Source organism: Myiozetetes cayanensis, unplaced genomic scaffold (assembly GCF_022539395.1).
Source record: "Myiozetetes cayanensis isolate MyiCay16 unplaced genomic scaffold, myiCay2020 scf1, whole genome shotgun sequence".
In the NCBI taxonomy this organism is placed as follows: Eukaryota; Metazoa; Chordata; class Aves; order Passeriformes; family Tyrannidae; genus Myiozetetes; species Myiozetetes cayanensis.
In genome coordinates, this window is record NW_026086604.1 from 102,159,530 (window position 1) to 102,180,314 (window position 20,785).

A 20,785-nucleotide genomic window follows, 5' to 3' on the forward strand; every position below is an offset into this window, starting at 1 on the left:
TATTAATTGCTCTAATAATGGTGCTTCTTTGCATGTCTGCCTTCTTTAAAGTTTGCTCCTGCTCAAAGAGTGCTCTTCCTGCTATGTTGTGTTAAAGGGCTTTTAGCAAAGGAATGACACTGCTTGGTGATGGGGAGGATGTCATCCTTTGATCAGCAGCTTTTGTGCCTGCTGAACACCCTTGCTCTGATCTGAACAATGTCTGAAGCCCTCTGGATTCTTGATCTGTGTGGTTTGTTTGCTGTAGTTCTTGTCACAGTATTATGCAAAGCTTGCTAAAATGCTGATGCTTCTCTCTGCCCCCGTATTATTTTTCCTGTGTTATTTTTGTGACCTCTGGCTGAGGCATAGCCTCTGTATACCTCATATACCAATTTGCTGTTGTTTATATCAGAAATAGGATGCTCTAACTTGTTATATCCAACTATCTAGGTTATGAAAATATAAATTCAGCTAATACATCCTGGTTTTTTTGTTACTTTTTTGCCTTCTCTTCAGTGCCTTAGTATAGCTCAGACTGACCAAACCTGGAAACATTTGCCTATTCCTAGCAAATTTTAACCCTCACAACTAAGCACCAAAGTTCTTAATCCTGATGTCTCTACAGCTTGTATACATATACAGAGGGCAAGACTCACTACAAAACACCCCTTCATTGTTTTCCTTCGAAAGCAGCTGATGTTGCTAAGATAGCCAAGGTGTATCACTGGGCAAGTGGGAGCAACTGGCATTTTTTCTTACCTTCTTTGAGGGGGTTCTGTGGGACAGAAGTTCTTGCCACATGAGTCGTTGCATGCTATTTGAGGGCAGGCCCCAGATGTCTTCTCCAAGGTGCTGAATATTACTAGCATTAATTTTTTTAACCCCACAGTATATGCCACACTTTCATGATCATGAAGAAAATGTAAGATACCTTAGTTTTACCCTAAGATAAATTTAATGAGATAAGGGACAGTGTGGACCTCATGTAATTTATCTGCACTGAAGGGGTAAGTGGCGATCACCTTGAGATCTAGGTGGTATGAAAGCGGGTGTTTATTACTAATGACATATATTTGCATGTAAAATGTATTGCCAAGATTGATCAAAATACAGTATTGGCAGCCAGTGATAAGGCACTTTATCATGTGGGATTGTTTGCCCATCAGATTGCTGCTATATTCACCTCTTAGCCTTTGCAGACACAAGGACAAGGTAGTGAGTGCATACAACAGTCGATTTGCAGCATCACAAGCTGGGTTTGCTCTTATTTGCTAAAAATACAAGAAGGAAAATTTATAATTTTATGAGCATCTCAGACCAAGAATAAAAGCTCAAATTTTATTCTACCCTTTATATGACGTGTACTGCATTTGTTGTCTTTTGCCACAGCTGAGACACCCTGTGTTGCAAAGAATAGATGTTCTGCCTTTACCCTTAAATCATATTGGTAGGAATCGTGATCCTGATTCTCCTCCCACACCAGCGTCATTCTGAGTGAAGGTCACAGGAGAAACACTCTTTGTTTGGGAAGTGTTATGTACTTTATTAATCTTAAACTTCTATGTGTTACGTCACTGAAAATCCCTCCTTCTGTGGGTTGAAATAAATCCTAACAGTGTACGAGCATAAACAGCTAGCAAACAGCAGCAATAGTTTTACCTTTGCAGTATAAACTCTCTAGCCATTTCTTTAAGTTATGCAAACAGTTTGGTGTGCAAATAATACGGACTAAAGTGATTTGAGAAAGGAAAATTCATTGCTCTTAGGGAAAGCTGCTCTAATCACTTCATCCTTACATACAATACTAGGACTTGGCTATGGAAATATTGCAAAGTGCTCATTCCTGTGGCAGTCTAAATCAGCACTGTGGGAGCTGGCTGCTCTGCAATGGCACCTGAAGAGCCAATGTTTGCTTTTCCAGCTCTGTATGAGCTTTCCTCAGCTATGTAGAGAGGGACTCCAGATCTGTAAAATCACACCCCATCTCGCAAACAAAATTAAAAAAACCCAACCAGCATAAATGCCATTTCTTTTGAAATGGAAGTAAGAGAACATAGGTAAACCCCTTCTGTCTGCTTCTGTCACTGCACTAGTACTCTGGTATTAGTTTTATAAGGCTGTTCAGACATATAAACAACCTTTCCTTTACAGTCTCTCAAATTATTCCACAGTTCCAGTAGAAGAGATTTCTTGTGCAAAGAGATATTCCCAAATCCCCACCAAGGAGCGAGGTGGATTAAAAAAAATGAATAGAGATAACCTGTCTGCCTAAAGGCAGCTGGATATTTAGCCTATTATGTCTTCCCTTCCCCCCCCCCCCCCCAAAAAAAAAGACTTATCTTCCCAAAGCTCTCCTTTCCCCCTCCCCTTCTCCCTCTTTTGTCATATGAAAAGCTCAGTAAGACTCAGACAGCTGGCAACCTCCAGGTTACTTGGATGCTGCTGCTGTCTCAAAATTATTTCCTTGATATGAACAAGATTTTTTTCTTTCCCTTGGAGCAGAATCTGGCCCTTTTCAATCTCATCTGTTAACAGCTGACTCTTCCATCTTTGTGTCTGTAATAACATTAATTGGACCTGAGCACATGCAGCTAGGTAGGGTACAGCATAGGTGACACTCTGTGGGTGCAGAGAGATGTGGAAAGCCGGTGGAGATGTAATGTGCTCGTTATTTAAGGCTCACTAATAATCACACTAGTTATGTCTTGGTTGCCAGTTTTTAGATTTGTGTGTTGAAACATCTTGAACAAAATGTTAGTGAGAGCATTTTTACAGCATCCTGCTGACTGAATTCAAGGTGCTGCCTCGTTTGCCATCTGCCTGCAAGCTCACAGTAGTAATTATAGCGAGTCTCGCAAGTGCTGGAACAAGAGGTATGTCAAATGCATTTTCCTTCCTTTTGAAGGTAATTTTCATTTTCTCAACTCATTTGAAACTACATATGATTATGAGCTGCAGGTGTGAGAGCCACACAGAAGCAGACAGACATGCGTACACACCCATGGGGCGAGATATCAACTCCTAGAGTGTCCAGGAGAGCTTACGTACTTATCTCGGCACTTTTAAATTAAATGCAGCGCTGGAGAAAATTCCCTCGTTATTATGGCTCCTATCCTTGTGCATAGAATCTTAATGTCTCTTATTAGTGTGACAATACATATAAAAAAGCAAGTTTGATTTTGCTGAGCATCACTGGAATAACATGCGTTGGAAAAATAAAACACATATTATAAAAGCTGTTGAAAGTGAAAGTCACTTGCAGTTTGCTGAAACCTCCATGGGTTTCCAGTTTTAGTTGGGTTGCTGCTGTTACCTTTGTTGTTCTTGTTTCCAATCCTTGCAGCGTTAAAATTAATTGTAAGTAGCAGAGAGCAGTAACTCAAGTAGATGTTATTAACAGCATTCCTCAGGATGCCGTAGACGTTTCATTTAGTTGCCATTCAGAGCACCCAACTGCTTGCTGTGTAGTTGTTGGAGGAAAGAGGCGAAGCCTGGAGACTGATCCAGAAGACTCAAGTTAGATGTGTGTATTCCCTGCATGGTTGCTCTGGGATGCAATATGCAGAGCAACCTACAGGATCCTTGACCATCCTTGACCTGGTGTGTCATTCCACAGAGCAGAAGGGAGAGCAGTGGCTTAAGGACATAGCCATACTGAGGATAAGCAGGGTAAAAATGTAAAATCGTCACTACATGGTGAACAGTTTCATTTGCTTCTTGAATTCTGCAGAGGAGTTGGGGTCCTAGAACTGACTTTTGTTTGGAAAGCGATTAAAGACCCAGTGCATTTCAGCGTTGGTCACCTTGGAGGAGGAGGTCTGAATCTGGTATGGTACACAAGCTGGACCCAGGCACCTGTTTCAGTCCTTCATCTGTCCTCATGTCAGGGCTGTGTCTGGAATTCACTTTGAAGCTGTGGAAGAGCAAGCAGGCAGAAGGAAGACTTGTCATGTATCTTCTTTACTAATCCACTGAGAAAACTGGGGAAGGAGAGAAGAATGAGTGAAAGTTTGCTCTTCCTGGATTTCCTGGTGGGACCTGCTTGGTGTCACCCACTGGAGGGAACAGCATTCATTTGTCCAAGCTGCATGTTGTCCTAAAGGTGACTGTTGTGACTGAATTGCTTCCCAGACTGCTTACCCTCATGAGATTGGAAAGATAATGGCGGTGCAGGGAAAGAGCAACGGAAGCTGATGGGCTCAGGGAGGGACACTTTGCAGACCATCCAGGCCTTGGATAGATTTTAAGGAATATAAGGAAGGGTTCTTTAGGAGATTATGAGCACCAAGTCTCTCTCAACCTACTTAAACAGTGTATTCTTGCGTGCCTTGAAGTTATGCCTCTATATTTGTGCTTGCAGGTTCAAGAGTCAGGCATGCTCAGCAGCTTTGTAAGTCAAAGGCAAGAGCAGATTTAAGCTTTTCTGATTATATGCCTTAACCAAAACCACCGCTTTATGGTCATCTCTTTTGTTCAAGATTTAAACTAATTCTGGGGCAGTGGAATATCTTGTACTTTTCAGACAAGAATTTCTATAAGTATCTAGACTAATGATGTTTCCCACAGATATGTGTTTCGTGGTAATTCAGCCACTTGCGGGTGGCTAATACAGGCTGAGCTCACCCAGTGGTCTTTCTCTAGTGAGGGCAACTACTTGTTTACCCAGCTCCTTTGCACAAACTAGAGGACTCCACCATTGTCAGAGGTAGCTGAAATTCTCCAATGGGGTCAGAAGTTATTTATAAGTAACATATACATAAAGTGGTATCACATAAGTCATGTTTCCATAGGAACCGGCTAAAAATACATCTGTATGAACGCTCAGCGTCTATCACGATGAACTATTATGTAAGTAGGGGTTTTTTTCTTGGTAAGAACATTGCAGCTGCTTGTTAATAATTTGTGGCAGAATTTACAGACAAGTTTACAAGTCATCCTATGTGCAATCGGCTGTGTGCTTATTACATCGTCTGCCTTCACTCCTGCTGACTATAATGGGAAATTAACAGAGCATCCTTTCTCAAGGTTTAAAAACATCCAGAAGATTAAAAATAGCCTGAGGCTTAAAAACTTCTTCACCTGGTAAGAACAACACAGTTCTGTACTAACAGTCATATAAACGTGAGTGTTGTAACTATAAGTGCTGTATGTGAGAGGTGGAGAGGAAGGCTTGGAGGCCTGTACCTCACGGAAAGTGTGCCATATTGCACCATGGCAACTTGTGAATATTTGCTATTTGCAAGTAATGAGTCTCTGCAGAGCAGGAAATTGACACCAAATAAATTACTCAAATTATAAATGCATTCTTATCTTGGGTTAAGTGTTGTTTGGATAGCAGATTTTTGTGCAGCGGTGCTTTAGGCTGTATGAGATGAGACAGAGAAGGTATTTTTACCATGAGGTAACATATATTATAACATCATACATCTTCCATGGCTAAGTTGGATTTCCATGTTTGTAACTGCTTTTGTCTATGTTTCTGGAAGCAGGTTAGGAATTGTCTTTTGTGCTGACTAAAAGATGGATTCTTCAGAAAAAAAAAACACTGAAAACACCTGGTTTGACAAATTGCATAGAATTATCTAGCATTGGACTTCTCCAGATCATTCTCTAGCCTAATATTTGGTTCTTATTTCCCAGAATTTATTTTCTAAATATCCGGAAGCATTTTTTTCCTATTCTGATTTTCTCTTTAATTTCCTTGCAAATCGCATTAAGGTTAAACAATAAAGCTTAGCATCAGGAGTTCTTTTTTTTTTTTTTTTTAATTCAAGTTTTAACAATAACACAATCTAAGACTGTATATGTATTAATCTAAGCTTATAAAGTGTTTGTAATGCTATACTATTCCAAAGAAGGAGGAGGAAAGAGTACATATGTCTTCTGAGCCTCATAAAATAGCATGCCACTGGACAAATTCCGAGTTGTGATTATTAGCAAATGATGAATAACTTACAGACCTGGAGCTAATCATCAAAAATATTATTTAAATTAAAAATGCATTCAAGAATTCAACATGCTGTCTGTGGACAATTCATTGATAGAAAAGAAAAAAGGATTAAATTAATCAAATAAATAATTCATTGTAAATCATGCGTTTCTAATTATAACAGGGTGTTAAAAAATGGATCAGCTTCCCAAAGCATGACAGAGTTCTGCTACGCATACGTATCACCACAAATGCAGCTGTCGAAGTATAATCCCTGTTTTAATTGCTTTTGGTTCAGAACAATAGTTAGGTACAGAAGTGGTAATAAAGGCATTGACCTATCCCATTTATTAAAAGCTATTTTGTTTTCCTGCTTGCATGACAGAGCACCCTGAGCTAGTGCTTCTGCAACGTGAGAAAGACCAGCCTACCCTTCCCAAATCCTCAAAGCAAAAGTCTGCTTAAAATTGAGGTTTTCTGACCCTCTCTCTCACTGACTCCCAGTTCAGAGGTCTGTATCTTTCTTTTCCAAGGGGCTGGTTATTGAAAAAGTAAAGAGTGGACCTTTCCCAGATCTCTTTTTTTTTTTTTTGCTCAGGAAGCAGCACTTGGGATGGTCCTGTGGGATACCTGCTGGCTCTGGGTGGAGCAGCCTGCAAAGAGGATCCTTGTCAGGAACACTGGTCAACAGTCCACATGCTGATAAATGTTGGATGGAGGGTGAGGGAGGAGACAGCACAGAAACCATTGAGACCTGTATGAACATGATTGTTCTGAGGCCCCCAGAACAGTGGGTCACCAGGAACTTCAGCTTTCTGAAGTCAGTTGATATCTGAGAACTGGGGTTAGCAAACCATAAAACTCCCACTGTGCTTTTTGCTGAGAAATGTTGGACCAGATGATCCTTGAGATCCCTTCCAGTCTGGTACTCCATTCCATTCCATTCCATTCCATTCCATTCCATTCCATTCCACTCCATTCCATTCCACTCCATTCCATCTGACTGAGCCACCAGTGCTGTTGCAAAGCCTGTACCAGTGAATAGGAAGTATACAGCAACTACCACCTTTTTTTTTTTTTTTTAGCTTTCATTTACTTTCCTCTGTACCAGTAGAATGAGAAAGTCTTCTTCCTCGAGATTTTTTTTGTGTCTGCAAAACAAGGTTTGGATGGTTCTCACTCACAAGAACTGTGTTACCCAGACAAAGATAAATCCAGTTCTGTGCCCTGCAGTTGCAGAAGTCCTATTTCGGTTACCATTATAATAAGGGCTGGCAGCAGTTGCAGTGAGAAGATGAGAGCATTTATAATGAAATATTTGTATAGTTTTTATTGCCTTAATGACTTTTAGGGCAGCTCTGGAATGAAGGTAGGCTAGAAATTCTGAGTGCAAAAATATCTGGCATGTGAACTGGAGCATCCACTTGACTACAGATCGTGCTTTTCCTAGAGAGCTAAAAAGTCCCTGTCCTGTCAAAATTTCTGTGATGATTGGAAGGCTGACAAACTTAGTGATGGTGGGTTTAGTATTTTTGAATATCTTCACAGTCTCTTGGATTTGTCACATCATCAGGTCAGGCGACAGCTGGTTGTCCGACTCTGCAACCATGCTGTAAGTGTCCAGTCCTTTAACCATTAGAAATTGTTGAAGATGCTAGTTTTCTCTGCAGTCAAATAATAAAGCAGAGTGTACCTCATGTACAGATGATTAAAAAGTGCAAGACGAGTATAAAGAGGATTAAAGTTGCCTTTATGTCAGCTGTGCCATATCATATTAGTAAAAATAAAATCACCAGAATAATGCAATCTCATAAATGTTCTTACATCAGCATTTTGTCTTCTGAAAATATATTAGCAGCAGCTTTTGCATGGTCCTAGCAAAATTTGCACTGGCAGAAAATTGCTTACCATTAGTATACAACAATGCTTCAATTTTTTCCCCTTAAATTCCAGTTCCCTAAATACTACATAATAGTCTCCAATATGCTGGTAACTCTGGGATTTTTCTAATGTTAGCAATTTGGAATGTACTCACAATGTTTTTGCCTTAGTGATATGAAAGCAATCAGCACTGCAGAACAGGAAATAAAAGAAGGAAAAGACCAATACCATGTATTAGTCAGCCTCAAAACATGACAAAACTCAGATTACCACATACTGAATACAAATGTGGTGGAAATGTTCAGAAACTGCAATCAAATAGCTTTGAATGTCAAATGAAATTACTTTGGGAGTCTGCTAAGCCCTCTTCTTAAAGCACACTGGAACATAAATCCCCTACTTTCATTTGATTAGTCCAAAAGGCTAGAGGATGTATTATTAAATCTAGAAAACATGACCAGAGTCTTAGTCATTAGCATCACTGAACACACAAATTCCTTTAGGTCTTTATTTTTTCTTCCTGTATATCTTGTAAATGGAACATAACTAGTGAACTTTTAAAGCAAAAGCATACCTGAAGCTCACTGACAGTTATAAATAATTTTTTTTTTTAAGAAAATGCTTTGGGATGTTTGTATCTGCTCACTTAGAGTGTCACAGTGAAATATATGAAAAATTATGTATTAGTGAATATTAGAAACTGTGGATAAAGATATTTTGTTCCTCACAGGTGATAAGAATCTTCAGTTGCAAACTCCCGTGCAATACAGGGGAGCTATAATCAGTTTTGGCAAGAAAGCTTTGATGTAATTAAGTCGTAGAAGTGTGCACTCAGTCTGCCCTTAATAAATGGTTGCAACACTGTGCACATTTTGCTTTTTTAAACATGGGAAAATGATAACAGAGGCAGAAGACAGCTGTGCAAAAACTTTGACATGAATAGCAATAATAAGATCTCCAATCCCAGAAAACACCTCAGTTTAAGAAAGGATTTATGCCTGTGCCTTTGTTCTATTAAATTTAATAAGACTGAAGAATGAGTTTAGAATTAAGCATGTAGTTAAATGCCCTCCTTGCAGACCCTTGAGCCTGCAGAAAATCTCTGCTTCCCTATCATGGACCCTTTTTGAAAGAGGTTGAACAGACCATTAAATTGACTGCATTGATCCATGTGGCACAGCATCTTACATTGAACAGATATACAGGATGTGCCAAGTGTTTGGTCCTCCTTGCTGGTAAACTCTTCCAGTCTCTCGTGGTTTGAGGTCCTCAGCCTGGTACGCTGTCTTCATGTTTTAAGAGCCTTTGATGGATTCATTCATTTTTCCCTCCATTAATTTTTTTTTTTCTGATTAGTTTTTCCAGTGTATTTTTAGCATTCCACAGGCTTGGCAACAACTTTTACAGCTGAGCTATGCACACTTCGTTTTGAACGTACATTCCCAAAACTTGTTTGATGCCCGCTAGTTCTTGTACTAGAAAGGAAAATGAGCAATTGTTTCCTGTTCTCTTTATACCTTTTGTGATTTTGCCAACCCCTCTTATGCCCCATCTCTATTATCCCTTTTTTTTTTTCTTTTCAGATTAAGGAGTCACAATGTATGAGTTGTTCCTCGCTTGGAAGCTGTACCAAACTTTAATCACCTTTATCATGTTTCTTTGTGTCTCTTCTTGCTCAACTTATATTCTTTCTGAGATGAGCAGATGTGTTGGTTTAAAAGTAAACTGGGGAGAGAACTCAACCCAAGAGATTACAACTCAGAGTTACAATTTACTAAAAAGATTACAATAAATGCAATGATACAGAGAAAACTGGTTTTAATCCACAAAGGCAGATGTATAATGCAGCAGCCTGGGAAAAGAATAGAACGATGTTTGTTAGCCATTGTTGCTTTCACACCTGACACAGAACGTGGTAGTGACCCCTTTGCTGCAGTTTGCTACTGTACAAACACCAGGTCAGAGTTTGAACAGAGTCAAATGCATCTTGGTTTTGAGGACTTCAGCAGAGCCACAGCCCTTTGCCTTGACAGAGGAGCTGCTGCTATTCAGAGCCCCTTTAACTTTTTGGCTAAAACAATTAAGTTGAATGACATGTGACATAAAAGATAATTGAATATAGAATGGGAAAACTGATCTGGGTGATGGACAAAAGGGGAAGATATTCTGGTATATCACAAATTCCCTCATGATTCTCACCAAGGAAGATGTGTTGCCCCTTTTTGTTACGTATTTTCACTGACTGCTACTTTTAGAGTTATGTGGGGTACAACTGTGTGTCAGCTGATGCTGTGGAAGGAAGTGGCTTGAGCATTAGCTTCAGGGTCAAACTCTGAGTTGTTGGTCATATAACCAAAAATTAATGCACCTTCTTGAACAAATCTCCAGGGCATGCATTTTCTTGATGTGTGTATACCTAAAGGTCCGTCTTAAAGACCTATCTCTGTGAGGATTCCCTAAAGAAGTCTAAGGTTGTTATAGTAGAGGTGTAATTTCTGATTTGTTTTGCACATGGATACTTTATTGAAGAACCTTGTCTTTGGCTTAATACGCTTCAGCTACATCTGTATTTTTCTTGAGGCCGTGACTACAATAACAAAAATGAGCACTTGATTCTACAGAGTATTTAAATAAATGTCAGTGAGGGACTCTTTCCACAAATATTATTTTTGTGGAAAAATAGTCTGTATCATCAGGAGTGAGAAATTATCTAGTCTCAGCAAAGGATACTATTATTACCCTCAGCTGCAATACAAACACAATAATTTGTGTAACACTCTTTTTAGATTTGCAAATAACAGTATGAAAAGGAAAAATAATAGCACCCAGACATGGGCCTGGATCTATCTAAAGATGCCACTGATTCTTTTAGTTTACTTGTACTTGGAAGTAAGGTTCTGTTTGTGGAAAAAGAGAAAGATTAAATCAGCACATTTTCCTCCAACCAAGATTTATGTGTATGTTGCAATTAGGGCAACAGATTATGTCTCCAATTTTAGAAAATCTTATGTTTAAAGTTGCAAGCATGTATACGCCTCTACAATATCTGACATCTGCTGAAATATACAGATATTTGTTTTGACACTGTGACAGTAGCAGAAAATATTTTTTTTTTTTACTTTTGAAACACGTCAGTGCAATAGTGAGACATTAGTTCCCATTTGCCAGTGAGATGGATCTTTAAATCAAGTATTTTCTGACTTATTTGCAGGCCTCTTTTCTCTAGCCCGCAGTGGTTGATTCTGAAACCTGTGGTATTTTTGTAAGATGCAAATTTTATTCAATAACCTGCTCAATCACTCTCCCCCTACTCCCCCTCTTCAGGCCTGTAAAAGTCAGGACTTCATTGTTCCCTGCTGTTTATTTACTGATTAGGGAAGTATGTATTGTCTCAAGAGGTCTTGCACTCCAAAAGACAAGGTGACCCTTGTCTTACTGTCTGAGTCTCCATAAACCTGCTGTAAAGCCCTCAAGTCCCTACTCCTTTCCAAGCATGCTAGATGTGCTTCTACACCATTCAGCTTATCTCATGTTAAGTCCACCCATGGGACAAATGATTCTCCAATGCTTACATCCATTCTTGCCCTGAAGGACATGCATGATCCCAGGGAAAGCCACAAAATAAAAGATTTTCCATAGCTAAGGGACTCCATCAGCTACCCCAGCTATGTTATGATGCTAAGACGAAGCCTTTCCTATATTTGTTGTTTCCTGTATAGGGTTGTCTGTTTTATGTTGTGCCTCCTGTGCTGTTTGTTAGTGAATTGTAACCTGGTGGTATTCTCTATAAATTGCTATGAATAGTTTAATTTTTTTTTTACCCTGTTCCCAAGTTCTTGCATTGTTTACTTGTCCTGATTTTGCTTGGCTTTTTCAGGAACTCCATCCAAAATGTACTGGTTCCTCATGCTTGTGACAAAAAGATGATCTTTTGTTCTTTCTTCATCACCTTTAGCATTTTGCGCTCCTTCTATAGCCCTGAGCATCTTGTGCATAGTTCCCTCTTTCTTACATATCTTTTTTTCTTTCTCAAAAACCATTCTTTCTCTTACTGGAATCTGTTTTGAACAGCAAGAAAGACCTGAATAGCATCACAGCAAAAGGCAAAGGCAAACAGAGAAATGTCAGAGATAAGTATAGTTCTGGAAAATTTCTAGAACTGAAGTTGGGAGTTAAGGTCATTTGTGATGTCAGGGGAAAAATATCTTTTCTCACCCATGATTTTGGTATTAGGTGTTTTAATCTCATAGGATTATTAGAGGATAATTTTGCTCAGGGGCTTGAGTCTTGGATTCTTGTTTTCTTGCCTTATAGTATTCTGCAGCATCCTTATGCTTCAGAGCTCTGGCCAGGTCTTAAAGGAGAATCCTGCAAGGTATAGATTTTTTGTATCTGTACACAAGAATAGTTCAGACACTTTGGAAAGTTTGAGTCTTTGTTGAGCTGTTTGGATGGAAACAGTTAATCTTTCCAAACTGTGTAATACTGTTTTCCTTTGCTCTGTTAGGTTTGCAAGTTCTTTGAGGACATTCTCATGTGTGTTTGTGTAGTACGTGGCACAGAGGGCTGTAGCGTCATCTGGGTTCCTACTTCAACAATACATAATTAATCTCACTATTTCTTTAGAACAATGATGTTCACACAGTTCACCTAAGATGCACTATCAAATTGGTGCCTTACAACAGACATGTGAATTTCTTTACTAAATTATTCCAGCTGCACGTGCTATTGTGGTTGTAAGAACAATACCATTTCTATATTATTTTGTGACTGACCTGGGACAAAGCTAACCACTTCTGGGGATTGTTTTCAGACCCCTGTGTTTGCTGACTCCTAAAAAGTAAAGTACAAAAGGTGTGTTTAAGAAGCTATTTTACACATACCTGCAGTTTAGTGCATCTGCTCTTCCTCCATCTGCAACCTCCACTCCAGCTGGGTTGTTCTGTAGGCTCTGATGGGACAGCATTTCCATGGGACCTGTGTCCTGTGAATGTAGCAGCCAAGGTGCACAGTTTTATAGTTCCGTGTACCAAGGTGCTATTTGATCATGGTGTAAAGAATATGGAAAAATAATGTGCTTGTTTAAGTATACTTACTGAGGATTTGACAAATGTAAACCTTTCTGCCTCTCTTCAACACTGGTGAGCCCACACCTGGAGTGGTGTCCACTCCTGGTCTCCCTGGTGTAGGAGAAACATAGACATACTCCAGAATGAGGTCAGTAAAAGAGCACAGAGACGATTAAGGAATGGGGACATCTCTCATATGTGGGGAGACTCGAGGAGCTGGGATTTTCCACTCTTTGAAGACAAAGCTTAGAGGGGATCTCTCCAGGTGTGTATTAACACCTGATGGGAATAAGGAAGGGGGAGCCAGACTATCCCAGTGGTACCCTGTGACAGGACAAGCAGCAATGGGCACTGGTTGAGTTACGAGAGATTTCATTTAAGCATAACTTTTTCTCTGTGAGCACTTTCACAGGTTGCTCAGAGACACTGTGGAGTCTCCATCCTTGGAGGTATTCAAAACTAGACTAGACACGGCCCTGAGCATTCTGCTGACCTTGCTTGAAAAACGGGGTCGGACTAGGTGATCTTCAGAGGTTCCTTCACACCTCAACCATGCTGAGATTCTGTTGTTTGTATTGACTTTAAGTGATAGAATCATAGAATCATAGAATATGCTGAGTTGGAAGGGACCCATCAGGATTATTGAAGTCTCACTCATAGTCCTGCACAGGACACTCCAAGAATCACACCATGTGCTTGAGAGTGCTGAACCCTTCTTGAACTCAGACAGGCTTAGTGCTGTGACCACTTCCCTGGGGAGCCTGTTCCAGTGCTCAACCACCCTCTGGGTGAAAAATCTTTTCCTGATATCCAACCTAAACCTCCCCTGACACAATTTCATGCCATTTCCTCACTGGTCCCAGTGAAGAGATTGATATCTGCCCGTCTGCTTCTCCTTGTGAGGATGTTGAAACCTGCAGTGAGATCTCCCCTCAGTCTCCTCTTCTCAAGGCTGAACAGAGCAAATGACCTCAGTTAGTCCTCATACAGCCTTTCCTCGAGGCCCTTCACTATCCCTGTGGCCTTCTTTGGACACTCTCTAATAGCTTAATGTCTTTTTTTATATTCTGGTGCCCAAAAGTGCACACAGTTGTCCTTAAATGGCTCATTAAATGAAACTGGGGTTTTATAAAGGGAAAATAGATGTCTGTGTTGCTTCCAATGGTTATAATATGCTACCAAGTGAAAGGTTTAGTCTAATGAATGTGCTTTTTTGGTCTCTGCTGTAACTTTTATCCTTTTTCTGAGGACTTTTTTCCCCCTCTTTAATTCTTTTGACAAATTAGGGAAGGCTTTCAGTAGAAGATGAAAATTATTTTCTCTGCTCTAGTGTAAGAATCCTGGGCCCAAATGCTCATAAATTTTGTCTGATGATAGCCAGATACACTTTCAGGCTTATTAAAAAATTAATTCAAATAACAATATTGTTCAGTAATAGACAGCAACTTTTACTTGTGTTACAAGTGAACGTCTTCCAAGTATGGAGGGAGGAAAGTGTTAAAGTCCCACCACAGGTGCACTTTTTTTCTTTTAGATCAAAATTTATCAGCTCTCTATTTCATTTATATAAGTGTTTACTAAAATGGTCACCTCCATAAAGCTTTTCAACATTTTATAGCGCTTCAGGTATTTTCACTGATTCGGTATATATTGCAAATTAATAACTGAGGAAGTTAATAATTCAGCCACACAGCTATTTTATTTAAGCTTTAGTCCTTTGACTTCTAATTACATGCTGTAGCAACCACACTATGCTTCCCTGGTAGGAGAAGTCCTTTAATGAAGAGCTTTATTCCAGGAAAATCTTGTTCCCCTCCTGCTGATCGGGAGAGCTCTGTTGGATGGGTTTCTGAATCAGTATGGGGAAAATGATGGATTTTACTCCAAGACAAACTTTGGAAGGCACACTTGACATTTGATTGGCAGAAGCAAAGGATTTGGGTAGACTTGGCATTAAGTGAGGGCAGAAGTTGGTTAAAGTGCCTGAAGCACTGTCAGTCACTTACTAAAGATCTGCTCATGAAATAAGAAAATATGCTGGTAGAAAATTACCTGGGTAATCTTCCCTCTCTCTCTCCCTCAAATCCAGGACTGGACATATTCAGTAGCCTCTTAGCTCTGTCTTCTGGAGCAGATAATCTGCACCTATGGCTTTTTTTCTATGTGAGGAAGGATTTGAGTTGTGGAAAAGGAAATCCTGACAGTAGGTCTGAGAGGGGCAAGTGTGCAATATTAAGCCTGCTGGTTCAGCTCTTGGAATGATTCAAAGCAGCCTTAAGATTATTCTAATATCTTCCAGGTTGACACTGGCTCCAAGCAGCTGTTCCAGCAGCAGTGAGCTGCTGCCACCACTTGCCTACATCACCTCCGCAGGGAGGAAGAACGATACAGAGTTGGTGTTTCTGACTTCCCAGTGTATGAATTCCCCATGCAAGGGGAATCTCTTGTTTGTCAGCCAGCATGGCTTCATGGCTCCTTTGTGCTACTGCAGAGGTGTACATTAGAGCCCAGACCTGTGCTGAAATAAAGCAGAAGATGGCTGCTACTACTTGTACGGGCACAGCTAATTCTTTTTACCCATTTCCATTCTTGTTTGAGCACAAGGAGGTTGCCAAGTCATTTCCAAATTTTGCACCCTCTATAGAGATATGTGGCTGAGAAACTTCCCGAGCTTTTCTCCCAACAAGCTTGAACCACCTGTGAAAGTGTGTATTAGAGTGCTCAGATATGATTTGCATCGCTGTTCCTTGTAAAAGGTGTTGGTCAGATGTGGGATCTGTGTCGATACAGGTGTTTATACTGGGTGGTGATGGTGGGGCAGGACCTGGGTCAGAAAGGCGAAGAGCTGTACAGTTTTCTTGATGCCCAGATCCAAACTCTTTTTCCACTGCCAAATGCTTCAGATGCTAAATCAAAATCTGAACACTTTCGTGCCTGCTTTTTTCTGAGAATGCTGACAGAGCGCTTTCTGACGTCAGTGTCATTGCAGCTTACATGATGCAAATTCTCACTCTCTGCCACCCAGCAGTGCCTCTTGGGAGACCTATTTCATATTAAAAAACTGGCCTCTGCTCTCAGTAACCTCAGTATAAATCTAGAATAAATTTTCTATTGTCAACAACAATTATACATGCCATTCAGAGCACAAGTTATAGATGCAGGTCCTGCCCCAAAAGTTGATTCAAAGCTCGGATGATTAGAAGGTGCCTCTCACTGCCCAATACAGATATTTCCCATCTGCTTAATTTTTGGGGTGGACTCATTCTTTTCCTTTGGATTCATGTTCTTTTTCTGTGTTGCAAAACCTAACTTGCATACGAGTGCAAAGTATGACCTGGCCATGCTCATTTCTATGCATTGCTTGGATTTGAGCAGACATCAATAACTACGACCTTTAGCATTTAATTTCTTCACCCGACTACATTCACCTGGGTGGTATATGTTGGGCAAACTAATATTGCTTTGTATGGCTCTGATTTTACCCAAAGATTGGGGAAAAAGTTATCTAGCCTCTATTTCAAGCTCCACTTTTTGTCCAATTAATTTGAAAACAAACAACACATTCTTAAAAGAAGACTAACCACCAAAAATTAACAACAAAGAATCTTAAAGCAAAACAAGACTGCAAACCAACATTAACTAAAATGTAGTAGGCACAAAGTAATCTGAAACCCTGTTTCAGGTGTGCAGATGCTGTGATATCCCTCCTGGTTTTTATGTCAGCCAAGGTTACTACCAAGCTGTAGCAGTTCACTGAATAAACCACTGAACACTGCAAATTCTCCCACTATATCACAATTACAGAAATAGAGGCACTAAGTAAGTTTATGCCGTTCCACAGGGAACATTTTTAAAAAGTTTAATAGCCCTTAAAATTTCTCATTTCTAACCTGTCATAGGCTTACCTCATGACTGCTCATTTTGCTGTGTTATAAAAGCAGACAGAAAATGAGATTTCTGGCTCAAGATCTCACCAAAACCATCATTCCTGTTTAAGACAGCAATAGCCACATAATATTTAAGCCCAGAGAGTAATTTCTTTCTACATCTACTGCGATGACAGAGCAAAGCATTGCATGGCTTGAAATGCTTCTGGTCTAATTAGAGGAGCTTATGAAATTTTGTGTAAAGATTATATGGAAAGATCACTGGAAAGAATAAATAACAGGAGCCTAGTTTCCGATTCTGGGTACCTCACAAATGAGAAAGGCATGGATTAAAAAATACGGGTTCTGTTGATAAGATCATTAAATAGCTGCAGTGATTACACAGGCTTTGAACCTCAATCAGGAACTCCAGCTATGATTCACAAAAAAAAAGGAGATTTTTGACTGTCTGCTATACTTTCAGTCTACTAGCTCCAAGTATCTGGATCCTGTCCAAGTGCACCTGAGCACAGCACCTGTTGTGGCAAAGAGTTTAACAACACACATAACTTTAGGCACATTAATTATCCCCATCTTTTAGAGATCATTACTCAATTGAGAGAAGTGTCCTTGAAGTGAAGGACATTCATCTCAGCATTGCTGGATCAGAACAGAAGTACCCAATATATTACAGGAATACATTTGTGACAATAAGGACCCATTTATAGTTTCTTTACATACATGACTGAAAACACGAACTCTTATTAGTTGATTCAATAGTCAGTGGAGAAAGTTGGAAACTAGCCTATAAAATCACTCCTGTTGGGATGTTAAACAGCTATTAAAAATGGAATTGATTAAGGGTTCAGTATAGTTCCAGAGAAAGGTGGTTAAAGACTTAAATATCTGCCTTCTCAATAGGTTGACAAATCAAAAGAAAGGCCAGCTGCTGGGAAGCTGCATCCATAGAGTGTGCATTTTTATGTTTAAAAATTAAATGAGTTGTCAAATATATAACCAAATTAACCTGACAAATGGGGTTTATTTCTCTGTCATTATTTTCCCTGCTGGGTTCTGTACCTCTTGGGTGGCTCCTGTCCAACTGAAGCAAAATGCCTGTGCAGAGGAACAGGGAGGGTGGGGAAAGGCAGAGGCTGTTTCAGAATGAGCAGAGTACTCATCCTTATGAGCCCAGGTTTGGGGCATAAACTGAATGTGCTGTAAGGGAAGGGTTTGCTTGGATTTTATCTTTTTGGTGGAGTAGGAGAAGAGTTTCAGATCAATTAGTGCAAAGCCTCTGTAAGTACTCCAGGAATCCATCAGTAGCATGGCCATTGTTCTGTTTCAGATAGCCCAGTGGGGCTTTGCGCTGCTCCTTCTAGAGAAGAAGACCCACCCTTTGAACCATGTCAGGAGTTGAGTCCCCACAACTGTAGCTGGGGTAGGTAGTGGTATGGTAGTCTGCTCTGCAGGTCTAGGTTTAAAAGCAGATCCTTGAGCCTTACTTCTATAAAGACACATGGTCTGGTAGAAATCCCTGCTTGTCTGAGATGCTACCTGAAGTTCTGGATGAACCCTTCTGCATTTAAGTGGTAGATTCAATCTCATGACTGAATCAAAAGTTAATCACAAAGCTAATGCACAGTTAGCATTGTTGGCTCAATATTTTACACGTGCGGTGAATAAAGACTGAAAGAAAAATTTCACAAGGTCCCTTAAAATACTGTCCTCTCACTCCTTGTTAATGCAACTTCATAAATTGTTATTACATTTCTTGGAATATGCAAATTAAAGGCTTCCCTTTGGCCTTGAGGTTCCTTATATCCTGTTCCTGATGATGCTCTGGTTAACTAGATGACCTTTAAAGGTTTCTTCCAACTAACACTGTTCTGTGACATTCTGGAGTGACTTCTGTAAAGAGAAAAAGCCCATAATGTTCACTTAACAGAATTATAATTAGCCAAGAGTTACAATTCAGCCACATTTAAACCAAAGAGGAATCAAAACCAGACAAGATGGATGAAGCAATGCTGAAGAGACGATAGAGGCCCTACAACATGTTTCTCCTTGTTTTAAGTCCCCACTTTTCTTTTCCAGAGTGGGCTGTGGGGATCCAGAGGTGGTCTTGCTGTGGTACTGGTTTCACACAGTTCAGGAAGGGAAGGTTTTGGAAAGAAGGCTCCTCCCACTCAAATTCTCTACTGGCGTGGCTCTGCCAGCTGTAGCAGAGTTTCTCTTGGTGAGAAAATCTCTGCCTTGCTTCACATTTTCTCTTCCTCTGGATTAATTTGTAACAAGGTTTTTTATCTGTTTGTCTGTTTGTTTGTTTTTTTAGAGCCAAAGTAATCCATTCCTGTTAGGGTGCTTTATTTTCTGGTAACAAGCTTAGTTTTAGCAGGATTAAAGTCTCAGTTTCACCTGTTTGATTTATACCAGCACTTTATCAGGTTGCTTCTGTACTTGTATCAGTATTTATAATTCAGCTCGTTCAGAAAGAAGAGCTGTGAAAACTGTGTACAAAGCAAAGGAATGTCCTTTGTGAGCTCTTAAATATCCACAGATTTCAGAACACCAGCTAAATCCAACTATTGGTATTTGGGCCTGCAAATAGGGGGAGGGGAGGGAAATATTTTTTTTAAGAGCAATGCATAGACATATGGGACAGGAAGGGACCACCTGGGATGAGGCAAGTTCTCTGTTTTGCAAGTACTTATGTCGTATAATGGTACCAGATATAGTATCACACTGCACTTTAAAACCAGAAGGAGTTTTTGTTCCTTTTCGAGTTCTTTTTACCACTTTCCTGCAAGAAGATGGCTATTCTGCCTGTCTTCTCTTCTGACCTTTGTCTTAATCCGTGATCATGACAAATAGATGCTTTTTTGTGCCCATGTTGTCTTTTAACATAAATCACCATCTTTCCTAGTAGGTGTTTGTTCTCTGTTAAGCTTGTGGACAGCATTCATATCTCCTAAAGCCTTTGTTCCACTGTTGTTAGCATCCTTTTTGAAGATGAAGTTGTTAATTTCCTTAATTATTCTAATCACCTACTCATGATTCAAATTATTTTTCTCTGTTTAAATACAGCTACCTAGAAGCGTACTGCAGTTGGTAGCTCAGTGACATCTGTGAGTACAATGACACTGATACTTCCCTGTTTCTACCAGAAATGTTTTACCTGATGACAAGAAGAACTGTATTTACACTTTACACCATGGCTCAGTCATCCTGTCTTCCATGAATACCCCCAGGCCTTTTTTCCCCTTCTGTCATCACTGACTAATGAGTTCTCAGCTTAGAGAAAGGCTTCCTGTTTCTAGACTGTAAGTGCAAGGCGATGCCACTTTTGTACTAGGCAATTTGAAATCAATTCCTCTACTCCTGTTCTTGAACGTGTCAGGTACTTCCCACACAGTATGATAATACTCATCGTTACCAATGACATCCCTCAGTAAGTGTCGTAGCTCAGTCCTGTTTTAAACTCAAGTCATTATATGAAAATATGAGATGTAAATGGTTCACATTGATTTTTCAGCTGCACCCACAGTCAGCTCCATTTTGCCCAGGAACTTCCTTTTTAAACCAGTGCTGCTATATTTCTTGCACTAATCCCTGTCTTTTTCTGCTTAATAAATATTTTCCCACGCGGCATTTCATCAAATGCTTTTCTCGTGTCAAGTTTGATGAAGGCCCTGGCTTTATTTCATCTAGAAATTCACCTATAAAAGAAAATCAGTAATTTTATTTTGTGTTGTCATTCAAACCGTGCCCCTGATCATTAACTATTCCATGGGCTCTATTCCCTTTTTCTGCTGCTGCTACTGGCAATATACATAGGCCTGAGTATCTCCTGGCAAGACAACTCAATCAAGCATTGAAAAAATCCCTTGCTAATTTTTGAAATACTAATGATGGTATCTTTTTATCCCATTTAAAAAGCCAGTTTCTTTCCTCTAATGATCTGATGAACTTTGCCATCAAATCCAGGTTGTGGGGAGACTAGAAGTCATGATCCTTCACAGTAGAAAAGTTTTTGGAGATAAAAGCCTAGTTCTCTC

At 39.9% G+C, this 20,785-nt stretch overlaps 1 long non-coding RNA gene across 1 annotated transcript in view; it reads left to right on the forward strand.

The window, feature by feature from the left end:
• The first annotated feature begins 4,785 nt into the window (after positions 1–4,785).
• The window catches only part of LOC126648710 (uncharacterized), a 348,496-nt gene continuing 332,496 nt past the window's right edge, over positions 4,786–20,785 (forward strand). The window contains exon 1 of the long non-coding RNA XR_007630882.1: positions 4,786–5,064. This is a non-coding gene — a long non-coding RNA (uncharacterized LOC126648710). The remainder of the gene's footprint in view (positions 5,065–20,785) is intronic.